The sequence below is a fragment of the Neofelis nebulosa genome, chromosome 15, assembly GCF_028018385.1.
Source record: "Neofelis nebulosa isolate mNeoNeb1 chromosome 15, mNeoNeb1.pri, whole genome shotgun sequence".
NCBI lineage: Eukaryota > Metazoa > Chordata > Mammalia > Carnivora > Felidae > Neofelis > Neofelis nebulosa.
Genome location: NC_080796.1, coordinates 4,717,459 through 4,740,802, shown reverse-complemented (window position 1 = coordinate 4,740,802; position 23,344 = coordinate 4,717,459). Strand labels below are relative to the sequence as shown.

Genomic DNA, 23,344 nt, shown 5'->3' with positions numbered 1-23,344 from the left:
GCTCAACCCTGCTAAAAACCTGGGGCGCCTGGGGGGCTCAGTCGATAAAGTGTCCAACTTGGGCTCAGGTCACGATCTCACAGTTTGTAGGTTCGAGCCCCGCGTCGGGCTCTGTGCCGACCACTCAGATCCTGGAGCCTGTTTCACATCCTGTGTCTCCCTCTCTCTTTGCCCCTTCCCCCACTCACACTCTGTCTTTCTCTCTCTCTCAGAAATAAATGTTAGAAAAATTCTTTTTAAATTAAAAAAATGTGAAGTGAGTCGCCCAAGTGTCATTGGCTGGAGAGTAGGCCCAGGACTCACACCCACGTCTGACACTCGATCCCGGCCTCTGGGCGCTGTGCCCGCTGGCGAACTGGCCTAGGTGACGGGTGACCCTCATCTTTCCTTCACCCCCCCCCCAGGCCACCCCCTCCCGGGCCTAAATCCACCAACACGCACTTACCCAGGACCTGCAACTGCCGAGCCCTGGCTCGTCCCTGGTGCGCGGGGCCCACCCGGCACAGGGGGACCTCACCTGCTAAGGGCGCCTGCCCTTCGCTTCGGCCCTTTGACCCGGTCAGGGCAGGGCTGGATTCGACCTCCAGGGAGAGGGAGGAGGGCGTCACCCCCCGGAGGACACTTGCGTCCAGCTTCCCACAGAGCTGAGGGGCCCTGGGCTGGGGGGGGGGGGGGGCCGGAGCTGCAGGCAGACAGAACCGGAGGCTGGGAGCTCCCGGGGGGGTCACGGGGCCCCCCGAGAGTCAGGCCTGCGCAGGTTTCGAGCTCGGGCCCGAGTGCCCCCTGCAAGGCTTTTAGGAGTAAGAGCTGGTGCTGGAGGCCCGCGCAGCCTCGCCGGGAAGTGCGTGCCAAGGACTCCCCTGCCCGGCGCCCTTGCGGCCTGGCGGCGCCCCGGTCCCCGGTCAGTAAGACCGTCCTTGTTTGGGGTGGCCCGGGACCAGGGACACGTGTGGACACGGGACGTGGAGAATGTGGCAGGCAGAGGAAAAGGCGGTGCGGAGAGGGCTGGGGGTGTAAGGAAGGCGTGTGTATAACTGCCTGTCCTGTCCCCCTCCCCCCTCCCCACCTCCCCCTGCTCTCTGCCCTCTGCCCCCTGCCTCCAGCACCCCCACCCCCCACCCCAGCCCCTGCCCCCTGCTCTTCCCCACCCCCGTCCCCTGCCCCCGCCCCCATCAGGACCAGAGCAGGCCTCAATCCCCATTCCACAGCTGGCTTCTCTCCAGACCCCCCAAACTTCCTTCTCTGCTGCCCCAGTTTTGCTCTCCTGGGAAATGGTACAAATCTCGGCCCCGCTGTTACCAGTAGTTACTTCCGGAAAGTGGCATCGAGGCGGTCTTCTCACCTGATTTTCTTTCTCTCTTTCCCTTGAGGTCGTGGCAGCCAGCATGCAGACCCGGCCTCCCCAGTTAGAAGTGGGGGACGTGGACTTGCCTCTGTGTGCCCGGGTAGCCCTTACCAGGCGGCACACCCTGTCGCTGTTCCTGGTCAACAGCTCCTCCTGTGTGACCTAAAACACGCGAAGTGCCTGAACCGACCGAGCGCCAGGCGCAATGTTACATGTGCGAGATGCACGACCTCATTTCACCTTTAAGTTGAGAATTATTATTATTATTATTTTGAGAGAGAGAGAGAGAGAGGGAGAGAGAATGAGTGGGGGAGGGGCAGAGAGAGAGGGAGACAGACCGAATCCCCAAGCAGGCTCCCCGCTGTCAGCGCAGAGCCTGTCGTGGGACTCGAGTCCACAAACCGTGAGATCATGACCTGAGCTGAAACCCAGAGTTGGACACTTACCCGACTGAGCCCCCAGGCGCCCCTAATTTGAGAATTATGGTGGAATTAGTATTTCCCCATTTTACTGATGGACACTGGAGCTGGGAGAAGTTAGGAACGCAGCCAGTGAGGAGGAAAGCCCGTGGCCTAAACCTAAGACCCGTTTTCCGGAGCCCTGAGCTGTCCTCGCCCCTCCGACGGGCCCTCCGCGGGAGGAAGGGCGGGAAGGCCCGGCTGGTGAGGAGCTGGGGTGGAGGCAGGGGTCCCTGGCAGGGGCCTGGGAAGGAGACCCAGAAAGCCGACAGGGTCGGGACTGGCCTCCTCACAGCCTACTCTGGAGGGTAGGTTCTGACGGTATTAAGCCTCTGGCAAACGTGCTTCAAGAAGTAGACGTTTTAGTTTTTTCTGTTTCATAGAAGCAAATATTCCTACTTCCCTTTTTTTTTTTTTAATGGGAAAAACTTCAAATTCCTAGTTGCTGACATTCTGAGTCAGTAAAGTCTTTTATTGATTTTTGAGAGAGAGAAAGAGACAGCAGAAGCAGGGGAGGGGCAGAGAGGGAGGGAGACACAGAATCCGAAGCGGGCTCCAGGCTCCCAGCTGTCGGCACAGAGCCCGACGCGGGGCTCGAACCCACGAACCGCGAGATCATGAGCTGAAGTCGGATACGCAACCGACTGAGCCACCCCGGCGCCCTAAATTATACTTCAAAAAAAAAATACAAGTTATTCAATTCATTTAAACTAAACAAGAAAAACACTTCACCCATCTCATCTACCTCACAGCCACTGCCTCTGGCAAATACCAATATCCTCTGTATCTATGATCCTGGTTTTGGTTTTTGGTTTTTTAAGATTCCACATGTAAGAGAGATCGTATCATATAGTCTTTGTCTTTCTCTATCTGACGAATTTCACTTAGGATAATGCCCTTGAGATGCGTCCTTGTCGCAAATGGCAAAGTTCCACTCTTTTTTATGGCCTAGTAATATTCCCCCATATTTATGCCGCATTTTCTTTGTCCGTTCACCTGTCGATGGATGGCTGTTCCCGTGTCTTGGCGATTGTGAATAATGCTGCAGCGAACGTGGGAGGACAGACACCCTTCCGAGTCAGCGTTTTCATTTCCTTCAGATGAAAACCCAGAAGTGGAGTAGTATTTCTGTTTTTAATTTTTTGAGGAACCCCCGCGCCGTTTTCCGCGGTGGCTGCACCAGTCTGCATTCCCACCAACGGTGCCCGAGGGTTCCCCTTTCTCCGCATCCTCGCCCACGCCGGTTGTTTTCTTGTCTTTACGATTTTAGCCATTCTGACAGGCGTAAGGTGGTATCTCATTGTCTCGATTTGCATTTTCCTGATGGTGAGTGATGTTCAGCATCTTTTCACGTGTCTGTTGGCTGTTGTCTGTCTTCTTTGGAGAAACGCCTCTTCCGATCTTCTGCCCATTTTCTGATGAAATGATTGTTACTGTTGTTGAGCTGTGTGGGTTCTTTATCTATTTCTGCTATAACCCCCTAATCGGATATGCTGTGTTCCCCTAGTCGGTAGGCCACCTTCTCATTTTGTTGATTGCTTCCTGAGCTGTGCAGAAGCTTTTTCGTACGATGTGGTCCTACTTGTCGATTTTCACTTCTGTTCCTTCTCCTTTTGGTGTCAAATTAAAAAAATCATCAGGGGGCGCCTGGGTAGCTCAGTCATTTAAGCGTCCGACTTCGGCTCAGGTCACGATCTCAAGGTCTGTGAGTTCGAGCCCCGCGTCGGGCTCTGTGGTGACAGCTCAGAGCCTGGAGCCTGCTTCGGATTCTGTGTCTCCCTCTCTCTCTGCCCCTCCACTACGCTCTCTGTCTCTCAAAAATAAATAAACATTGGGGCGCCTGGGTGGCGCAGTCGGTTGAGCGTCCGACTTCAGCCAGGTCACGATCTCGCGGTCCGTGAGTTCGAGCCCCGCGTCAGGCTCTGGGCTGATGGCTGGGAGCCTGGAGCCTGTTTCCGATTCTGTGTCTCCCTCTCTCTCTGCCCCTCCCCCGTTCATGCTCTGTCTCTCTCTGTCCCAAAAATAAATTAAAAACGTTGAAAAAAAAATTTTTTTTAAATAAATAAACATTTAAAAAATTAAAAAAAAAATCATCACCAAGACCAATGTCTAGTAGTTTACCACGTATGTTTTCTTCTGGGAGTTTTATGGTTTCAGGCCTTAACCTTCAGATCTTTAATCCATTTTGAGTTAGTTCCTGTGTGTGGTGTGAGAAAACGGTCCAGTTTTATTCTGTTGCATGCAGCTGTCCAGTTTTCCTGCCATTTATTGAAGAGACTGTCTTTCCCCGGTTGTATACTCTTGCCTCCTTTGTCGTAATTGCCTGCCCGTATGCGTGTGGGTTTATTTGGGGGCTCTCTGTTCTGTTCCCTCGATCAACGTGTCTGTCTTCCCGCTGACACCATACTGTTTGTGTTATTGTAACTTTGTAACATAGTTTGGCGCCTCCAGCTTTGCTTTGGCCGTGCAGGATCTTTTGTGCGTCCACACGAATTTCAGGATGGTTTGTTCTATTTCGGTGAAAAATGCCCCTGGAATTTTGATAGGCAGAGCATCGAGTCTGTAGATCGGGTTGGGCAGTACGGACCTACCTGCCTTTTGGATTAAGAGAAAGGGACAGGAAGTGAGCATTTCCAACCCCATGGCCTGGCTCTCCCCGGAGGCTCACTTCACCCTGCACGGACGTGTCTGTCTCTGCTGACGCCCTTCCCCGCCGCCCTCCCCAGCGGCACTTACACCGTTGCCTCTGCGGGGGATGCCTTCTCCTCCTTGGCTCCCCTGCCCCAGCCCCTTCCCCCACACCAGCCCTCCATCCATCCTTGGCATCCGGGACCTGCGCTGTCACTGTTTTCTCATGAGCGCAATAGTTTGCTCTTCAGCAATGCTTTTGACCTGGCAAGGAGCTGTCACCTGTCTCTCCAGGGTCCCCGAGGCAGGCGGGGGTGGGTGGGCGTGGGCATCCCTTCGCTTACATGAAGAACCCAAGGCACTTATTTAAAGCAGCTGGGGCCGGAATCCCAGTCTTCAGACCCCACTTCCTCTTTCCAGTGTCCCCCATTGTCCCCCAGAGAGCGCTCAGGGACAGCAGGTGGCTCCCATACGTGCCCCTGACAAAGGGGACAGGCCCGGGAGGACGTTGTGCTCTGGCTGCCGGTGCCCCACTGCCCAGCTGCGCCACTAGAGGGCACCAGCCGCTAACCGCTGAGGCCCAGGTCGCCGGACACGTGAGGAGACCCTGCAGGGACACCGGAGCCATCTCATTGCCTCTGCCAGCTGTGACAGGTGATTTCACGTATTCCCCGCGACACAGTGACAAAGCGGCTTAGTATCCCTTAGAAGGAAGCTCTTGAATCTTCCTCCTCCTCCGAGCCTCTGCCCCTGCCCCCAGCATCACCGTCCCCGGTGTGCAGGCAGGTGACCTCTCGGCCGCCCTCACCCCTCGCTGCCTCCTGGGTGGCCCGGCTGAGGGAGGGCCTTGTGGAGCGGCCCCCCGTGTCCAGGCTTCTCCTTGGTCTCACCAAGAGGTCTGGAGAGTCACATCCCTTGGTAGCCATGTGACCTGAGGCAAGTTGCTTTGTCCTCCGGGAACTCACCTGCTGGGCTCGGTCCGACAGGACGGACGCTGCTCCAATAACCAGGAGTTGCTCTTGTTCTCATGGGGATCGGAAAGGAATCTGGGGCTCAGGGAACATAACAGCTAGGAAGGCAGGTCCCAGATCCAGAGCTCTGGTGGGGGGCGGGGGGGAGGGGGCAGCCACGGCCCCTGTTCCCGGCACCACTGGCTCCAGACTGGTTCTCAAACCAAGTGATCGCCTGCCCTTATTTTTAAAGTCATCTCTACGCTCAACGTGGGGCTCACCCTCACGACCCGGAGATCAAGAGTCATGCTGCACCGAGCAAGCCAGCCAGTGCCCCCGGTCGCCTGCCTTTCTTTTTTCTTAAGTTTGTTTACTTATTTTGAGAGAAGGAGAGAGAGTAAGCGAGCAAGGGAGGGGCGGAGAGAGGGAGAGAGAATCCCAAGCAGGCTCCGTGCTGTCAGCACAAAGCCCGATGCGGGGGCTCGAACCCATGAACCGTGAGATCGTGACCTGAGCCGACACCGAGAGTCGGATGCTGAACCGGCAGAGCCCCCCGGGCGCCCCAATCGCCTGCCTTTTTTTTTTTTTAATTTTTTTAACGTTTATTTATTTTTGAGACAGAGACAGAGCGTGAACAGGAGAGGAGCAGAGACAGAGAGGGAGACACAGAATCTGAAACAGGCTCCAGGCCCTGAGCAGTCAGCACAGAGCCCCACGTGGGGCTCGAACTCACGGACCACGAGATCATGACCTGAGCCAAAGTCGGACGCTCAACCGACCAAGCCACCCAGGCGCCCCTCGCCTGCCTTTTTTAATGGAGGCCAGTGGAGAGGAAAGCAGCCTTGAGTCCCGTTTCCACTCTTACTGCCCTCTGCTCTCCAAGATGCTCCCTGAGCCCAGACCCCAGACCCAGCCTCGCCCGCACGCGCCCGGCCTTGTCTTGGTCGCCTGTCTGAATTGGCGGGTCGTCGTCTCCCACCCCAAACCTCAGAGTCCTCGGGTGGTCGGGGGGGCCGCCTCCTGGCACGTCCTGTGAGTCTGAGAGATGCTGTTGGACGGAGTTGAGCTGTGGCCACAGCCAACACGCCTGGGCGTCGGAGGAGTCACGCCAGAAAGGAGCCGAAGACGGAGAAAAGACGTGGCCGTTACCGTCAGGAGGCGTTTATTTACGGCTTATCTGGAATGAGCTACAAAGTATTTGCATACCGAGACCCTCGCTGAGCTGCTGTCAGTATCCTGAGATGTCCAGGGCAGCCCTAGGGGTCGGACACCCCGGGGACCGCGGGGTCAAGGGACAGGCAAGGCAGAGATGGAAGGTGGCCTTGAAGCCACCTTGTCCTTCCCCGGCCGCGGGGGGTGACATGGGCGGAGGCGGAGGCAGCGCCCGGTTCGGTGGGAGACTCACGTGAGGTCAGTGATTTACTCGATCTGCACGCCCGGAGCCCCACGGCGTGCGGGACACCAGAGCGGCGGATGTGACCCAGTCTCTTCCTCCCCAAAGGGCCTTCTGATCTGGTGGGGGAAGGAGACGTGGAAGGATGACCGTAAGTCCGTCCCTCCGGGCGGTCAACGCTCGACAGGCGGTAAGAGCGCCGGGAGCGGACAGCAGGTGCTTGCGAGGAGCCCGCAGAGGCGGTGACGCTGCGATTGGGCCTGAAAGATAAGGGGACCTTCCAGAGGGAAGAGGTGCCTGTGCCAGGCGGGGACTGCCCGCCAGCACTCGACGTCGGTAGCGTCTTCCGCGTGGCAGGCGTCCAGAGCTGGTGTGGCACGGCTGTGGGACCCCACGATCGAAGGTGGGAGCACCCACGGGGGTTTTAAGCAGGGGGTGGAGGGCGGGCCTATTTCCACTTAAGAAAGGAGACTGCAGGGGCGCCTGGGGGACTCCGTCGGTGGGATGTCCGACTTCGGCTCAGGTCACGATCTCACGGTTCGTGGGTTCGAGCCCCGCGTCGGGCTCTGTGCTGACAGCTCGGAGCCCGGAGCCTGCTTCGGATCCTGGGTCTCCCTCTCTCTCTGCCCCTCCCCCACGCTTGCTCGTTCTCTCTCCCTCTCAAAAAATAAATAAGCATAAAAAAAACTGCAAAAACTGAATTTAAGAGGCGCCGGGGTGGCTCAGTCGGTTATGCATCTGACTCTTGATTGCAGCTCAGGTCTTGATCTCAGGGTCATGAGTTCAAGCCCCGTGTCGGGCTCTGTACTGGACGTGAAACCTACTTTAAAAAAAAGAGTTTGTGTGATCACTGTGCACATAAGCTGCCCCCACCCCCCCCCCAACAGGCTTCACCCTGTGTGCTCAGTAAACACCCTCACTCGCTGAGAAGGGGCTCGGTGGGGACCGTGGGCAGGTGAGGGAAAGCAGGGGCCGAGGCCTCCCGCTCGGCGACTCCCTTCACTGACCTGCCAGATCCTGCAAGGAGGTCAGGCTTGTGAGAAATGACCGAACAGCGGCTGCAGTCCTTGAGCGCCGAGTACAGGTTGCAGCCCGGCCCGGGCCCTTCACGCCGGCCGCCCCGAGCCTCACAAGCCCAGGCCTCGTCTTGGTCGCCTGTCTGAATTGGTCGCCCCGTCAAGTGGGCGTCTCGATCCCCACTTTTACAAGCCAGGAGAACGAGGCTCCGGGTCGCCCAGGGCTGTGGTGAGCCGCAGTAACTTAGAGCCCGAGAGCACCCATTCTGCCGGGGGACCCCATCTCCGAACAACACGTGGGGGCAGAGGCCGAGGCCCCGGGTGTGGACGCACTAGCCTCAGCGTAACTTAGAGCCGGGTAGTTAGGACTCTGTGCACATACGAGTGAGGACATCAGAATATCCGTTTCCTTGGACTGTATAGAGAAGTCCCCCAGCCCGGGGGGTTTCAGCAACGAAAATCCCCTGTGGGCACCTACGCGACCTTGTTTTGCCTCAGTCACCTCCTTAGAGGCCGTACCTCTGAGTACAGTCACGTTCTGAGATCTGAGGCTTAGAGCGTCCGCCCATGAATTCTGGGGGACAGCATTCAGCCCATAACACGCAGAGTCTGGGGAACAGGGACGTCATAGGGAGAAGGGGAAGAGAAGGACCAGAGAGCAAAGGGCAGGCAGTCTGGGCAGGGGCGCGGGGGTGCGGGGAGCTCGCAGGACGAGGCGGAGGAGAGGCCTGGCCGGCGACAGAGGCCACAAGTGATCCGGGTGGAGGGAGCTGGGCTCTGGAACCAGAACCCGGGGGAGTGGGGAGGCTCACGGCAGGCGAAGGTCGTGGCTGGAGCGGCTGCCTCCACCTTGCAGAGTCAGTCATCCGTCCCACCAGTGCGGTCATGGGGGTCACCACCGGCCGCCGCCGGTCGGGGCTGTGGTGTCTCCCGTTCTGTTCCTTTGCTGTCCCCAGGCTCCCCATATCTGGAGTCTCCCTACAGCTGTCCCCGCTCCGGAGACACCAGAACATCTCCTGGGACCACCCCTAGCCTGCTCATGTCCCCTCGGTCCCCAGTGCTGCAGGGAAGGGATTGCACCATCACGCACACACGCACACACACGCACATGCACGCACCCCAGCGGATGCTTCTGTTTCACTCAACTGCTGCTCACACAGAGCGGACGCCTCTCGCGGAAACCTCCAGTGTAAAAAGGGACTCAGAATGAAACAGAGACACGTCTTGGATGATTCCCGACCAGGGGAGACGGCCGTGGTCTCGAACTGGCGTCTCTGGAGGGATGTGAGCACACGCAGGTCGAATCCCTCTTGTCCCGAGAGGCCCCTGGGCTGCCCAAGGTCACACAGCTCACTGGTCCCGCCCGTGCCCCCTCGAGGCTCCCTCAGCCACCCCAGGGGCTGTGTCACACCAGCCCGCAGGTGCCCGAGACTTTTCCCCCTGCCTCCCACCTCCCCTGCAGCCTCCTTCCCTTCTAGGGCTCAGGGCAGGACACTGGAGCCCTGCACGGGGAACACGGAGCCCTGGGGACCGGCCCTCCCTCACTTGCCGTGTCTCTCCAGTTTTAACTGCAGGGGTGAGGCTTTCTAACTGGAGTTTTGTTCTCCCGCAGGAAAGCCCCGTGGGCCCACTGCACAGAGCATGGGGGGCGCGTGGGGCTCCGGGGGCCTAGGGTTGGAGACGTGGGGGGGGGCGTCCCATGACCGAGACATTTGACTCCAGCCTTGCCGCTCCGTTAGCAAGGACCTCAGCAGGCCTCAGTTTCCCCGTCTGTAGAACAAGGAAGCTTGCCCTCAGAGCCTTTCTGGCAGCTCTGAGCCTTTCCATACCTGCCTGCCCGTGACCGTGACCACAGCCCCCGCCTGTGGCGCTCTGCACTGTGCCGGGCTGGGGTCTGGGTGTTTCCTGCTGTTCTGATTCTGCCCTGTCCTGTGGGGCTTCCCTCTCCCCACCCCGTCCCCACCAGTGTGACCCCCACTCGATGCACAAGGTGTCCTCCTGTTAGGAGATGCCCTGGGACGGGGCGGGGGTGGGGGTGGGGGAGGGCCCCTGTGGGCTCCCGGGGGGTGGGGGCAGAGCCTCTCCTGGGCCTGGGGAGACCGCACACCTCAGAGCTATTTTCCGGAGAAGGAAATGAAGTCGGGCTCACCTCCTCAGTAAGGCTCAGGGTCAGCCCCGCAGCACAGAACCAACTGGGGCCCCTGTGCGGACCTGGGGTCCCGCTCCTTGCTGGGACCGGGGTCCCAGGCGGGTACAGAGACTTCCCGGTCCACAGCAGGGCTCGCTGCATGAGGAACGGCCCTGCCCTCATGAGCCTGGTGCTCCCGGGGCTCCGGGGCAGGTGGGCCACAGCTGGGGAGCTGACGACCCTTCCCGGTCCCCGGGAGGCCATCCTTGGCGGGAACCTGCAGCCTCTTAGGCGGACGAGGGTTTGTGCAGGGAGAAGCCCCCCACCCTTCGCTCTTTCCTAGTGCTTTGGAGCTGGATGAAAAATCGAGTTTACGAAGAGACGGAGATCCTGAGACGTTCCCCAAGTTCACACAGAGCTAAGACTCCATCTTGCCATTCGTTACTTCATTTATGCAATCAACAAATATTGATCGACTATCCAGCACAGGGGGCTGGCAGCCGTTCTCCCACAGGGACACAGCCGTGAATGGGCCGGACAAAGTCACCGAGCCGTGGTGTCTACATTCTAATGGGGAGTCGTCCACAAGCAGTTAAACAAACAGATAAAGAAGGTGATTTCAGATAGCACCAAGCAGCAGGAAGAAAATAAAGCTGGATGATAAGAGAGACCTTGATGGGTGGGGGCAGGAAGGGACGCACAGATTTTATGCATGGGCAAGAGAGGGCTTTCTGAGGACGTGACGTCTGATCTGAGTTCTGGATGATAGGAATTAGCTAACCCTGCCAAGGTCAGGGCTCAGCACCTTGCAGCCAGAGGGGACGGCTAGTGCGAAGGCCCTGGGGTAGGACCGGCATGGCAGGTGTGCAGACGGTAAGAAGGCCCACGTGACTGGCTGTCGGGGAGCAAGTGGGGAACCGTGGGCTCAGAGGCAGGGGGGTGAGCCTGGCCCAGGTCAGCCTGGGCTTTAAGATATTTGAGTTCCATCCAAAAGTACAGCAGGAAGTCATTGGAGGGTTTTTGCTTGGTGGTGGTTGTGTTTTAATTGACTTGATTTTTTTTTTTTTAACGTATGTTTATTTTTGAGAGAGACAGACAGAATGGGAGTGGGTTAGGGGCAGAGAGAGAGGGAGACACAGAAACAGAAGCAGGCTCCAGGCTCGGAGCTGTCAGCACAGAGCCCGACGCGGGGCTAGAACTCATGAACTGTGAGATCATGACCCGAGCCGAAATCAAGAGTCGGATGCTTGGACCTCCCAGGCGCCCGCATATATTTTTAAAAGTAAACTCTACCCCCGATGTGGGGCTCTTACTCACGACCCCCAGATCAAGAATCATTTGCTCCACTGATGGAACCAGCCAGACACCTCTGTGGCTTTGCATTTTGGACTTAGATCTGTGATCCGTTTTGAGTTAATTCGGGAGGGTTTTAATTAATAGAGTACCTCTGATTAAAGTTTGTCTGGGATTCCTGTGGACTGTGGGGGCAGGGAAGGCAGAGGGAGGTGGCAGTCACAGCCTCCAGGACGAGGGATGGATGGTTGGTCCCAGATGGTCACCCCCCAGTGTGGGGGGTCGGGCCAGACGCCCCTGCAGCCGGGAGGAAAGAGAAGCCGGTTCATTCCCTGGCCTCCTGCCGTGTGCGGCTCAAGGGGGCCCTTCTGGCCCGGGGTCAGAGACACGGTGAGTTGCCTTCAATACAGCAGGCTGAGTGTGGACCCAGCACGGGGACCAGTGGAGACAGAGGGCCACTCTCCCAGACCTGTTAGCCCTCTGCAAACACAGCCCCTCTCCCGGATGTGGATTCCACTTGGGCTCAAGAGTTTTGCTGGGGACGTAAAACAACGGGGCAATCAAACAGAAGAAAGCCACTGTGGACAGGGACATTGGTCACGGGGGGGTCGGCCCCCACGTTTGTCATGCACGGAGAGGGGCCCTGCCCCCCAGGCTGTGGGTCTGGGCAGAGCCAGGCCTTCTGTGGGGTCTGCTGGGCGGGGAAGTCATCTCAAAGCCAGACCTGCTGTCCCTGAGGGGAGGAGGGGGCGTTGGGGTGGGGAGAACGAGGAGACCCTCGACAGCTCTGACCGAGGGCCTGCAGTTGAGGACATTTGGGGACTTGGGGCGGTGAAGGCTGGAGCCCAGGAGTGGCTTCACATCGGCATCACCCTGTCCCCTCCTTTTCAGGGCCGGCACCGCTGTGGGTGCCCCAGAGACGGCCCGAGGCCCGGCCCCAGGTGCCCTGGGCTGTCCCAACAATGCCGCCCTCAGCCTCCCAGACCCCGGGTCTGGGGCCCACGTGGCCCCTTGGGGTCCTTCCAGGATGGCCGGGGTCCACAGGGCCGCCCTTGCCCGGGGCTCCCTCTGCAGGAATGGAGACCCACGTTTCAGTTCGTCCAGCCCCTTCCTGGCAGGAGTGAGTCCTGGGCTCTCCTCGTTGTGCCGTCCACGAGCTGCGTGTCGTCCGGCGAGTTTTCTACCCTCTTCAATATGTCTCCACCTGTAAACTGGGAATTATGTCCTTTTTTTTTTGGCAAGGAACGTCTTGGGGTTAATCGAGATGTCAACAGAGTGCCCATCATATACATACAGTAGGTGCTTAATAAACAGGAGGAGTCTTTCACAGTGCTAATGTTCACAATGTTTTACTTTAAGAAAGTTAAGTTTGGGGCGCCTGGGTGGCTCAGCCAGATGAGATGAGAGAGAGGCAGAGCCCCACAACTACGGGGTGGGGTGGCCCCCCGAGTCTGGAGGCTTCCTTGGGCCAGAAGCTGTCTCGGAGGGGGCACCGCGATCTGGGGGGCACGTCTGGGGACAGGGGTGGGGTGGCCCGGGTCGTGCCCAAGAGCGGTGGCTGGAGGAAGGAGGCCTCCCGCAGCTGCGGAGCCCCCTTTGGCCCTTTTCTCTCCCTGGGGACAGTTTGGGACAGTGTCACTTAGTTGTCTGAGGCTGGAAGTACCTGAGGGGATGGGGGGGAGGAGGGACCGGACTGGAGGTGGGGGACATCAGGTCAATGTGGGGGCCCCCATGTCCCCATATTCAGAGCCCACCAGAGTCCCAGGGAGGCTGGCTTTCCTGTCCCTGAGCTGTCCCACCCACACCGTCCTCCTGCCCGTGTGACCCAGGCAGGCTCGGGGCTCCCACGCCACCAATGCGGCCAGCGGCTGATCTCTGGGGGGTGACATGGGGCCTGCAGGGCTCCCGGCGCCCTGGACTGGGACTACTGGTGTGTGGGGAGGACCTCCCCCCCCCCAAGTGCTTGTCCTCTGTGCCCCCCCGGAGGGCCGCATGGGGACCCGCACCAGCCTCCGCGCAGCGGTGCACGGTGGGCGCATGCGTGGTTGCACGGGGACCTCCCTCCCCACCCCTGCATCTTCCTCTGGTGCTGGGGCAGGGGGAGCCGCTGGAGGGGGCAGGGCGGCTGGGCCCCAGAGGGCTTGGAGCTGGTTCCTCGCCAGCTCCCACGGGGCCCCCTTCCCCGCAACTTCCACGACGTATCTGACGAGCCTGTCTTTTGCTCTCTGTGTCGCGGGCCTCACTCCGCCCAGAACAAAAGCACGGAAACTCTGGTAGGACCTGGGATGGGTGACACAGGTAGGACAGGTAGGTCACCAGCGAAGGAGCCCCGGGACAGGCAGCGATCCCGGCGGGTGGATGGGCTCCCTCCCAGTCGGTGAACCACGGCCCCGGGGTCGAGAAAACACCCAGGTGGTCCTCTGGAGGACGAGCATCGGTTCCGGCCCATCTCCAGGCTGTGCTCCCGATGGTCGATGGTCGCTGTCGCCTGCCGCCTGCTGGTCTCTGTCCACAGCGCTCTGGCCCGCCCTCCTCCCCATCCACACCTCCTCAGTGCAGACGCTGCCCTCCCTCTCCCTTCTAATGACCCAGAGGCCCAGGGCTCAGAAACTCCAAACAGAACGATCACTGTTAGGCGGTAGGCCAGCGCAGACGGCTCCCTTCCTTCCTTCCTTCCTTCCTTCCTTCCTTCCTTCCTTCCTTCCTTCCTTCCTTCCTTCCCTTGTTTCCTTCCTTCCTTCCCTTGTTTCCTTCCTTCCTTCTTTCCTTCCTTCCTTCCTTCCTTCCTTCTTTCCTTCCTTCCTTCCTTCCTTCCTTCCTTCCTCCCTTTTCTCTTTCTTTCTCTCTTGGGGAGAGTTGTCAGCAATAATACTCTCTTTTTTGACTACCCAGTAAAAAACGTTCAAAAACAAAAATGCCCACAGAAGCCAGTCTCTTTCCCCAAATCTTGCCCTGAAGAAGGATCTTCTGGAAGCCATGCATCTCCATAACCCTCTCTTCCTCCCTCCCTTTCTCTTCAATTAATTAAGCAAATATTTATTGATGACTTGGCTCCTTCTCTGTGTCCTGGGGACACCTGTGGGGACAAAGAGGAAGCTGACAGGAAAGGAAGCCCAAGTGCAGTGTGGGGGCCCAGGGGACCGGAGGCACTCCCTGCAAAGCTGTGTTTAGGAGCCAAAGGGTGCCCCACTGCCCATTTTGGGGGATGCACAGTGGGCACTCTCACCCCTGCAGAGCCTGGTGCCTCCCTTCCCTTTGGGGACCTCACGGTTCTCCTTCGCCCTCCCCACACCCTGGGTGGAAAACAATGTGGACATTTCACAGAGGCTCAGAGCAGTTGAGGCCTTTGCCCAAGGTCGTAGACTGTTAATGAGAGCACTGAGGGGTGCCCGGCCTGGCCCCTGACCTTGGACAAGTTCATCACCTGCCTGTGTGTGCTCTCCTTATCTGTCAGATGGGGGCATTAACAATGTGTATCCTGTGAGCTCATGGGAAGGGGCTTAGGAGCCCGGATCCACATCAGCTCTCCTTGTCTGAATGCAAAGGCGTCCTTCCAGAAAGGCTCTACTGGCCTCACCCAGCTGACTAGCAGATAGCTGTCAGGAGGGAGGTTTAGTGACTCAAGAGGCCACACAGCTCGTGGGTGGCACAGCGAGGAGAGCCCAGGACTCACTCCTGCCGGGAAGGGGCTGGACGAACTGAAACGTGGGTCCCCATTCCTGTGGAGGGAGCCCTGGGCAAGGGCGGCCCCATGGACCCCGGCCGTCCTGGGAGGGCCCCACGGGGCCATGTGGGCCCCAGACCTGGGGTCTGGGAGGCTGAGGGCGGCATTGTTGGGACAGCCCAGGGCACCTGGGGCCGGGCCTCGGGCCATCTCTGGGACACCCATAGCAGAGTCGGCCCTGAAAAGGAGGGGACAGGGTGATGCCGACGTGAAGCCGCTCCTGGGCTCCAGCCTTCACTGCCCTGAGTCCCCTCTGCTTCTGAGCCCAGGTCCGGTCAGGCTCGTCCCCCAGCATGGAGGCTGAAGGTGACCTCCGAGCCCACGTTTTCCCGTGGCCCTCACGTGGCAGCCTGGACTCTGGCTGGGGTCAAATCCTGGCCCGAAGGGGCAGAGGGAGGTGGTGGCTCCCACCTCCTGCCCAGCCCGGCCCCCACCACCCATCTCTCCGGGACGAGCTGGGTGCCAGGTTCGCTGCCCACATCTCAGGCCGGTCCGGTGTCCCCCACAGTGCCCTTGACTGGGTCCAAACAGGCCCTCAGGCAGTGGCACTGATCCCTCATTCCCTCACCCCCCTCTCCTCCCTCAGGACACAGGATCTGGCCCCAGGGCCGTTGAGGATCTCTGGCCCAAGGGACCCTGTGCAGGTGGAAGCCAGACTCCCACCTCCGCATCACCATGGATGGGGCTGCCACGGCCCATTGTAACAAATGTCCCAATCCACACTGGCTTTCTGGCTGCCAGATTTAGCAAATCAAAGTATAGGACTCCCACTGAAATCCGGACTTCAGATAAACGGCAACTAATTAGTGAGTCTGAGTATGTCACCCCTCGGTTTCTGGCTCAGAAGTCGGAAGGGGCCATGGATTGGTTTCCCCCCTCTAATGTCTGAATCCATGAACAGCCAAGAAGAGGGGGAGGGAGGGTCCTTATTGGACACCCACCCATCGGTGCTAAATGATCATAGGTTCCCTGGCCTGGGAAGGGTCCCCGGAGCAGGAATTTCCAACCGGGGACAGCCCAGGATCTCAGCAGTCCCCACCGCCCTGCGAACACCAGGCTGGAGGCTCATCCCTGCACCAGAACTGGTCCTTGATCCAAGAGCCCTGGTGGCGGGCAGGCACTCTACCTGCGGCCAGCAACTGGACGCCAGGGCCACACTCCGGTCGGTTCTGTGACTGGGGAGACTGGGAACGTGGCACAGAGGAGACGCCTGCTTCTTCTCCAGGAGACACATCTGTGAGGTTAACAGGGCAGGCGGCGCGAAGCAAGGCAGGGCCTCCCGGCCACCGTGCAGATAGCAACAGCCAGCTGTCCACAGTCCAGACGGGCCTCTGTGCCCTTTCCAGACGGCCCCCTCCTCGAGGCCCAAGGACCGTCTGGCTGCTGAGCTCCCAGGAGGTCCGAGGGGTGTGACCTCCCCCCTCCGCCCGGGCCCAGCTCAGGGCTGCCTATAAAGCTGGCCCGGGCCCGGTCCTCCGCACACCGGGCTGGGACCCTCGCCGAGCCTCCTCGGGGGATGCGTGCGCTCTGACCCCCGCCCCCCCATCCCCGGGCGGCACCATGAGGCCCCTGTGGCTGTGCTGGGCGCTCTGGGCGCTGCCCCTGACGGGCCCCGGGGCCGCCCTGACCGGCGAGCAGGTGCGGGCCAGCCTGCTGCGGCAGCTGGGCCTCCGCGAGGCGCCCGTCCTGGACCAGCGCGACGTGGAGGGGCTGGTCACCCCGGCCCACGTGAGGGCCCAGTACGTGGCCCTGTTGCGGCGCAGTCACGGCGCCCACTCCCGCGGGAAGAGGTTCAGCCAGAGGGTCCGAGGTGAGGTCCCCCTCCCACCGCAGCCCGGTGCTCGTTGGGAGCGGGGAGGCTGAGGCCAGCGGGCCTGTCCCGGGGTGGCCGTCGTGGGGGTGGGGAGCTCCACGGGACTGTGAGCGTGGCTGCATCCGGGGCCCTGGGCTCCGTCTGCACCAGGGGCCCCACTGGCAGAGGCGAGGCAGGAACGACACCCTCGTGGGTGCAGAAGCCCCGTGGGAGGAGGGGAGACAGAGAAAGGGGACTTGGGGCTAGTGACAGGGAGGATGGCCTTGGCCGGTCAGGCGCCTGGAGGCCTGGGGACGAGGAGGCTGGTCCTGAACGCTCTGCAGAGCTGACCGCTGGCGGCCACGTGGCCCGTGGTCAGGTGGTCCGACCGTCAGCCCGGAGCCTCAGGCGTTGGGGACACGGGGCCTGGTGCCTCTGGGGAACAGGAGCTGGCAACAGGCCCCAGGTGCCTCTTCCTCCGGTTGGGGACATTTCACTGGGCAGGAGCCCCTCAGGCAGGGAGTGGAGAGGAAGTCGGGGCTCTTGCCCTCCCTCCTGGAAAGGCCACTCTCAGCTGGTGACCACAGATATCCACGGTGGCTCTCTGCCTCCCTCTCTCCGCTGGCCCTCCCACTTTAGCTGAGCGCCTTCCCCTAAAGAAGGCTGCGTGTCGGGGCGCCTGGGGGGCTCAGTCGGTGAAGCGTCTGACTCTCGGTTTTGGCTCAGGTCGTGATCTCGGGGTTCGTGGGATCGAGTCCCACGTCAGGCTCTGCGCTGTCAGCACGGAGCCTGCTTGGGAGTCCCTCTCTCCCTCGCTCTCTGCCCCTCTCCCTCTTGGACTCGCTCTCTCTGTCTCTCTATGAAAATAAATAAATAAACTTTAAAAAAAAAAAAAAAGGCGGCTGTGCAGGTGAGGCCCCGCCCCCACCTCTCCCTGCCTTCCTGGGGGATTCTGCTCACTGGCTCTGGGCCCCGCGCCCTCCCAGCGGGCCTGACCTGCCTGCTGACCCTGCTCCCGTCCCCAGAGGTGGCGGGCAGGTTGCTGGCGGCCGAGGCCTCCACGCACGTGCTGGTGTTCGGCATGGAGGGGCGCCTGCCGCCCAACAGCGAGCTGGTGCAGGCCGTGCTGCGCCTCTTCCAGGAGCCGGTCCCCAAAGCGGCGCTGCGCAGGCTCGAGCGGCTGTCCCCGCACGGCGCCCGCGCCCGCGTCACCGTCGAGTGGCTGCGCATCCACGAGGACAGCTCGAACCGCACCTACCTGGTGGACTCCAGGTGGGGAGGCCGTGGCCGGGCTGCCAGTGGGGAGGGGAGGGGAAGGGGGCGCAGGTGGGCCCAGCAAGGCAGGGTGGGTGGGGGTTGGCGGGGAGTGGGGGGGGGGAGGGGGACTGTTGGAGTGGGGACGGGGTGGGTGGGCCCCGAGGGGGGGAAGGGGGAGGTGGAGGGGGCTGGAGGGGGAGAAGGGGAGGGTGGCATGTGGCCTAGTGTGGGGGAGGGGGGGAGAGAAGAGGGGGAGGGGAGGGGGAGGGGGCAGGTGGGCCCAGTGTGTGTGGGGGGGCAGGCTCCCCCCAGGGGGTGTCCCCAGCCCCAGCTCAGGCCCCCGTCTCCACGGGTGTCGCAGGCTGGTGTCCCTCCAGGGGAGTGGCTGGAAGGCCTTCGACGTGACCGAGGCCGTGAACTTCTGGCGCCAGCTGGGCCGGTCTGGGCAGCCGCTGCTGCTGCAGGTGTCCGTGCAGAGGGCGCACCTGGGCCCGCGGGCCTCGGGCGCCCACACGCTGCTCCGCTTCGCGTCCCAGGGCCAGGAGGGCACGGGGCAGGGCGAGCCCCAGCTGGAGCTGCACACCCTGGACCTCGGGGCCTACGGGTAGGCGCCTGGGCCCTCGGGGGCCCCCACGAACGGGCGGGTTGGCGTGGGGTCTCCCAGGGGCGCCGTGGGAATCAACGGACGCGGGGTTTCCCCCCCCCCGTCCCGGGACTAAGGCCACGTACTGCGCAGGGTCTGGTTATTGGTGGTTCCCCGTCCGCGGCGCAAACCCCAGCCTGTGCAACGTGACGAGAGCTGGCGGTAAATCTCCCTCCCGGGTGCCCTCCCAGGCCCGTGACCTCAGCTGACCTGCGCCCCTCCCGTCCCCGCAGAGCTCAGGGCGACTGCGACCCCCCGAGGCGATGGAGGGCGCCCGCTGCTGCCGCCAGGAGACCTACGTTGACCTGCGGGGCATGCGGTGGGCCGAGAACTGGGTCCTGGAGCCCCCGGGCTTCCTGGCCTACGAGTGTGTGGGCGCGTGCCAGCAGCCCCCGGAGCCCCCAACCTTCAGGCGGCCGTTCCCGGGGCCGCGACAGTGCGTCGCCTCGGAGATGACCTCGCTGCCCCTGATCGTGGGCGTCAAGGAGGGCAGCAGGCCCAGGCCCCAGGTGGTCAGCCTGCCCAACATGAGGGTGGAGAAGTGCAGCTGCGCGTGGGACGGGGCGCCTGTGCCCAGGAGGCTGGGGCCTTAGGGCTGGCTGTGGCCTCCGATGGACTTGCCTCTGTGTGCATCCAGGCATCGGGACAGCTGGGGACTAAGGACTGCTGATGGCTAACGCTGGGCCATCTACTGAGCTCAGAATTTGCTTCCTGTGTCCATTCAGCTCACCTCCTAATTTTTCTGCCCAGGGTCACGACTCCCGTGCTTTGCTCTGGTCATTCACTGCACATCCCAAGCACTTACCTCTGTCAGTTCCCAAACTGTCACTGTCTCCTCGTCCCCTCACTGGGTCTGGGCTAAGCTCTGTGGAAAGGGCCTACGTGGTCCGGTCAAGTACGGGTTATGCATTTCCAACCCGGATTGTAAGGGCATTATCTAATAAACAAATGAAACACGTTTTATTCTGTATTTCTCTATTTTCCCCAGAACCCCAAGGGAACAGAAAGTTCTATAGAGATTAGGTCAACCTGCTTAGAAAATCAAGGAAGGAGCCGAGCAACACAGGAAGCTAGGATTGAAACACATTGAGCCCTGTGTGTCTGTCCTCTTACAATCGAAACAGACATCTTTTTGTCGTGGTGGACGCCTTACGGTTCTGGGCACAGCAAGCCGGCTTTGTTTCAATTCTACTTTCTACAAAATAAAAAGGTCTGTGATGAAAATCATCAGTCACACAAGCCTGTAGGTCACTCCTTTAGATTTAGGGGCACATGAGGGGAGCAACTGTGGAAAACGCTGGCTATGACAATTTATTTTTATTATTTTTTAATGTTTATTTTTCAGAAAGACAGAGACAGAGCGTGAGCAGGGGAGGGGCAGAGAGAGAGGGAGACCCAGAATCCGAAGCAGGCTCCGGGCTCTGAGCTGTCCGCACAGAGCCCCAAGCAGGGCTGGGACTCAAGGACTGTGAGATCATGACCTGAGCCAAAGTCGGATGCTTCACCGACTGAGCCACCTGGGGGCCCCAGACAATTTAGAATGCCCAGATTATAGGGGCTGTTAAGTTGTGACTGTGTCGCAGGATCCCAGCCAGGACACCTTAATTCCTAGCCGGTCTGCACAGCGTTAATTAGCTCTGAATTCCACACTCTGAAAACCCCTATTTCCTTCCCCATCAAACAGAACGATTCCTGACTCCCATATACTTACTGGAGATTTAAGGAAACCGTGTTTTCCCAAGCACCCCTCATACTGTCTGATCCATAACAGGGGCTGTGGTTAGTTACCTCAACACACCGTCTCACCCATTTGGCCTTCTCTTGATTTTGAAATAAACTTAACCTACTGAAAATAAAATTTAGAAATCCCTTCGCTGTGAAGTCAAAGACCCTGACGTTTCTTCTTTTCTTTTTTTGGTCAGTGGGTGGCTTCACCATTCTAATTACAGAGATTAGTTAGAACCAGGCACTTGCTGGGGCACCTGGGGGGCTCAGTGGGTTAAGCATCAGGTTCTTGATCTCAGCTCAGGTCATGACCTCACAGTTCTTGGGTTTGAGCCCGGCCTGGGGCTCTGCGCTGACAGTGCAGGGCCTGCTTGGGATTCTCTCTTGGTCTTTCTCTGCCCCTCCCTGTCTTGTGCACGTGTGCCCTCTCTCTCTCTCTCTCTCTCTCTCAAAATAGATAAACTTAGAACCAGGCATTTCCCTGGACCCTTCAGCACAGACCAGGCAGGTGCTGGTGGCATTAATTGAGGCAGGGAGGCAGTGGGGACATGCAGGAGAGGGGTGTGAGAGGAGGTCTGATAAGTCTGGGGAGGTGGGGGGGCAGACATCCAGCCAACACCCCCCACCCCCATCACCTTGGGGGGGATCAAGTGTGAGGCTCTGGGCAGCGGAGGTAAGAGCAGGAAAGGATAGATGTCCACACACTTGCAGGGTGGAGCGTAGGGGCTGAGCGGGCCGGGCTAAGTGGATCAGGGTTGAGTGGACCAGGGCTGAGCGCAGAGGCTGAGCAGGCCAGGCCGAGCAGGCCAGGGCCAAGCACATGGGCCGAGTGCAAGGGCTAAGTTGACCGGCCGAGCAAACCGGGGCTGAGCGGGCCAGGGCTGAGCGCAGGAGTAAGGGGACCCGGCGGAGGGGACCAGGGCCCAGCGGACCGGGGCCAAGCGCAGGGGTGAGTGGACCAGGCCGAGCAGACCAGGGCCAAGAGCAGGGGCAGAGCGCAGGGACTAAGTCGAAGGGGGCCGAGCTCAGGGGCCCTCTGCAAACTCCAGGAAATAACTAGTGGGGGCGGGAGCGGGGTGGGGAGAAGGAGGAGGCCAGATGGGACGGAAAAAACCCCTCAGGGAAGCAACAGGAGACACCCGGACCCCAGCCCAGCGCAGGGAGCCACAGGCCGGGGCTCAGGTCAGGGTCACGGTGATGAGTAGGGAGATAAGAGAGCGCCTTTATCGCTGCAACCACAGGAGGCCGGGGCTGCAAGGGCACATGCCATCCAGGTCTCTCTCCCCAGCGGGACCCCTAGAAGGGCCCCAGGAACAGCCGCCCCCGCGCCCCGGGACCCCTGGACCTGCGCCCCCTCCCCCCGCGGGGCGGCCCCGGGTGCGCAGGGGCGGGGTCAGGTTCCGGGCGTAAGTCCCCGGGCGGCGCGCGGTCGGGCGGGGGCGGGGGCGGGATCCGAAAACTGGGCTCGCGGTGCGCATGTGCGGGAGGCGCCAGGAGTTTCACTTTGAAACTTTTCGGGGGCGGGACCCGCCGGTCAGGTGCAGCCGCCGCGCGGGCGCCGCAGGTACGGTGGGCAGGGGCGCCGGGTCGGGGGCGCCCGCAGCCCTCCCGGGGCCGAGTCCAGGGTCCCGGCCCGCGCGGACCCCCTCTCTCCGGGCAGGGCGGGGACGTGCTTCTCTAGCTTCCCCGCAGCCGTCTTGGACCGCCCCCCCCTCCCCCCCCGCCTTCGCTGGGGGGCTGACCCGGCCGGCCGGGGAGCAGGAGCGCAGCCGGGGGGGGGGGGCTCTTCCTTCTCAGACGCCCCCCCCCGGGGGGTGCAGGTGGGAGCCACTGGGCCCTTTCCTCGGTGACCCCTGCCCGCGGCCCTGCTGGAGTCCAGGGGGGCCGGGGTGTGGGGGGAGGGGGCCTTGCAGGGAGGGGAGGAGGAGGAGATCTCCACCTGGAAACCCAAACCGTCGGGTTCGGGGACCTGATAAGACGACGGGCTACCTGAGACTCCGGGGCGGCCTGCACGTCCCAGCCCCGGGTGGGGCGGCCGCTGGCGCAGGACTTGCCCGGGGTGATTGACCAGACGACCTCGAGCTTCCTTCCAGGCCCAGGAGTGCCTGCGCGCCACCCCCGCGGTGTCCAGGCTTCGCGGTTAAGCCAGGGGGCTGTGCCCACCAGTGCAGCCCCGGGCACAAGGGGGCAGGGGAGGGAGACCCGCCTTTCTGAGTCCCTGGCTCCTGCTCAGACAGGGCTGAGGCCGTGGGGGATGGGGACAGACTCCAGATCATCCCGAACCCGACCCGAGAAACAACCCGTATTGTTTCTCCTTTCCCCTCCGGCCCGCATCACTGTCTTCCTCCCTCCTCCCCTCCCGGCGGGACACCTGTCACAGCCCTGAGTCGCTTCTGCCTCCACGTGGACGTGAGCAGAAGCAGAAACCTCTCTTCACACCACTTCTTTGTTCAGTGTTGGGGCAAAGGTCTCCCTGGCTGTTCCCTGGGCTCTAACAGGGGAAAAACCTGGACCGGCTGCTGACCTTGTGTTTCCCATTGGCTGGAGAAGTGACTTAAAATAAAAGCCAGGAGCCTTTTGGGTGCTCACGGACCAGGTGCTGGGCTGAGTGCTTCATGCACACGGTCTCAGGCGTGTGCCTCCCAACAGCCCGGGTTGAGAGAAATACCACCGCCCCGCTTCACAGGGGAGGAAGTCAAGGCACTGAGCGTGTAAGCCGCTGTCTGAGCCCAAACTCCAGGGCTGCTCAGGTATCTGCTGGGCGCGCTGCCTCCCACTGTAGCCAAAGGCTGGGCCGTTTTCTTGACGCTCCAGGGCTGACATCTCTGGAGGTGGACAGCTCTCCAGGTTCCTGGGGAACCCCCCCCCCCCCGTTGTGTTTCCTTCACAACCTTCTTCTGCGTCTGGGAGCTCCGAGTCCGCTCCTCCCGTGGTGGAGGGACCCGGGCTGCTTGTGGTCTTGTAACAAAACCGGAAGATCTGCGATGATAAA

General features: G+C 60.8%; 2 pseudogenes; both read left to right on the top strand.

The window, feature by feature from the left end:
* Positions 1-16,462: 16,462 nt before the first annotated feature.
* On the top strand, positions 16,463-19,220 carry LOC131495929 (left-right determination factor 1-like; annotated as a pseudogene).
* Positions 19,221-21,828: 2,608 nt separating this feature from the next.
* Positions 21,829-23,344, top strand: part of LOC131495871 (CSC1-like protein 1) — a 28,812-nt pseudogene continuing 27,296 nt past the window's right edge.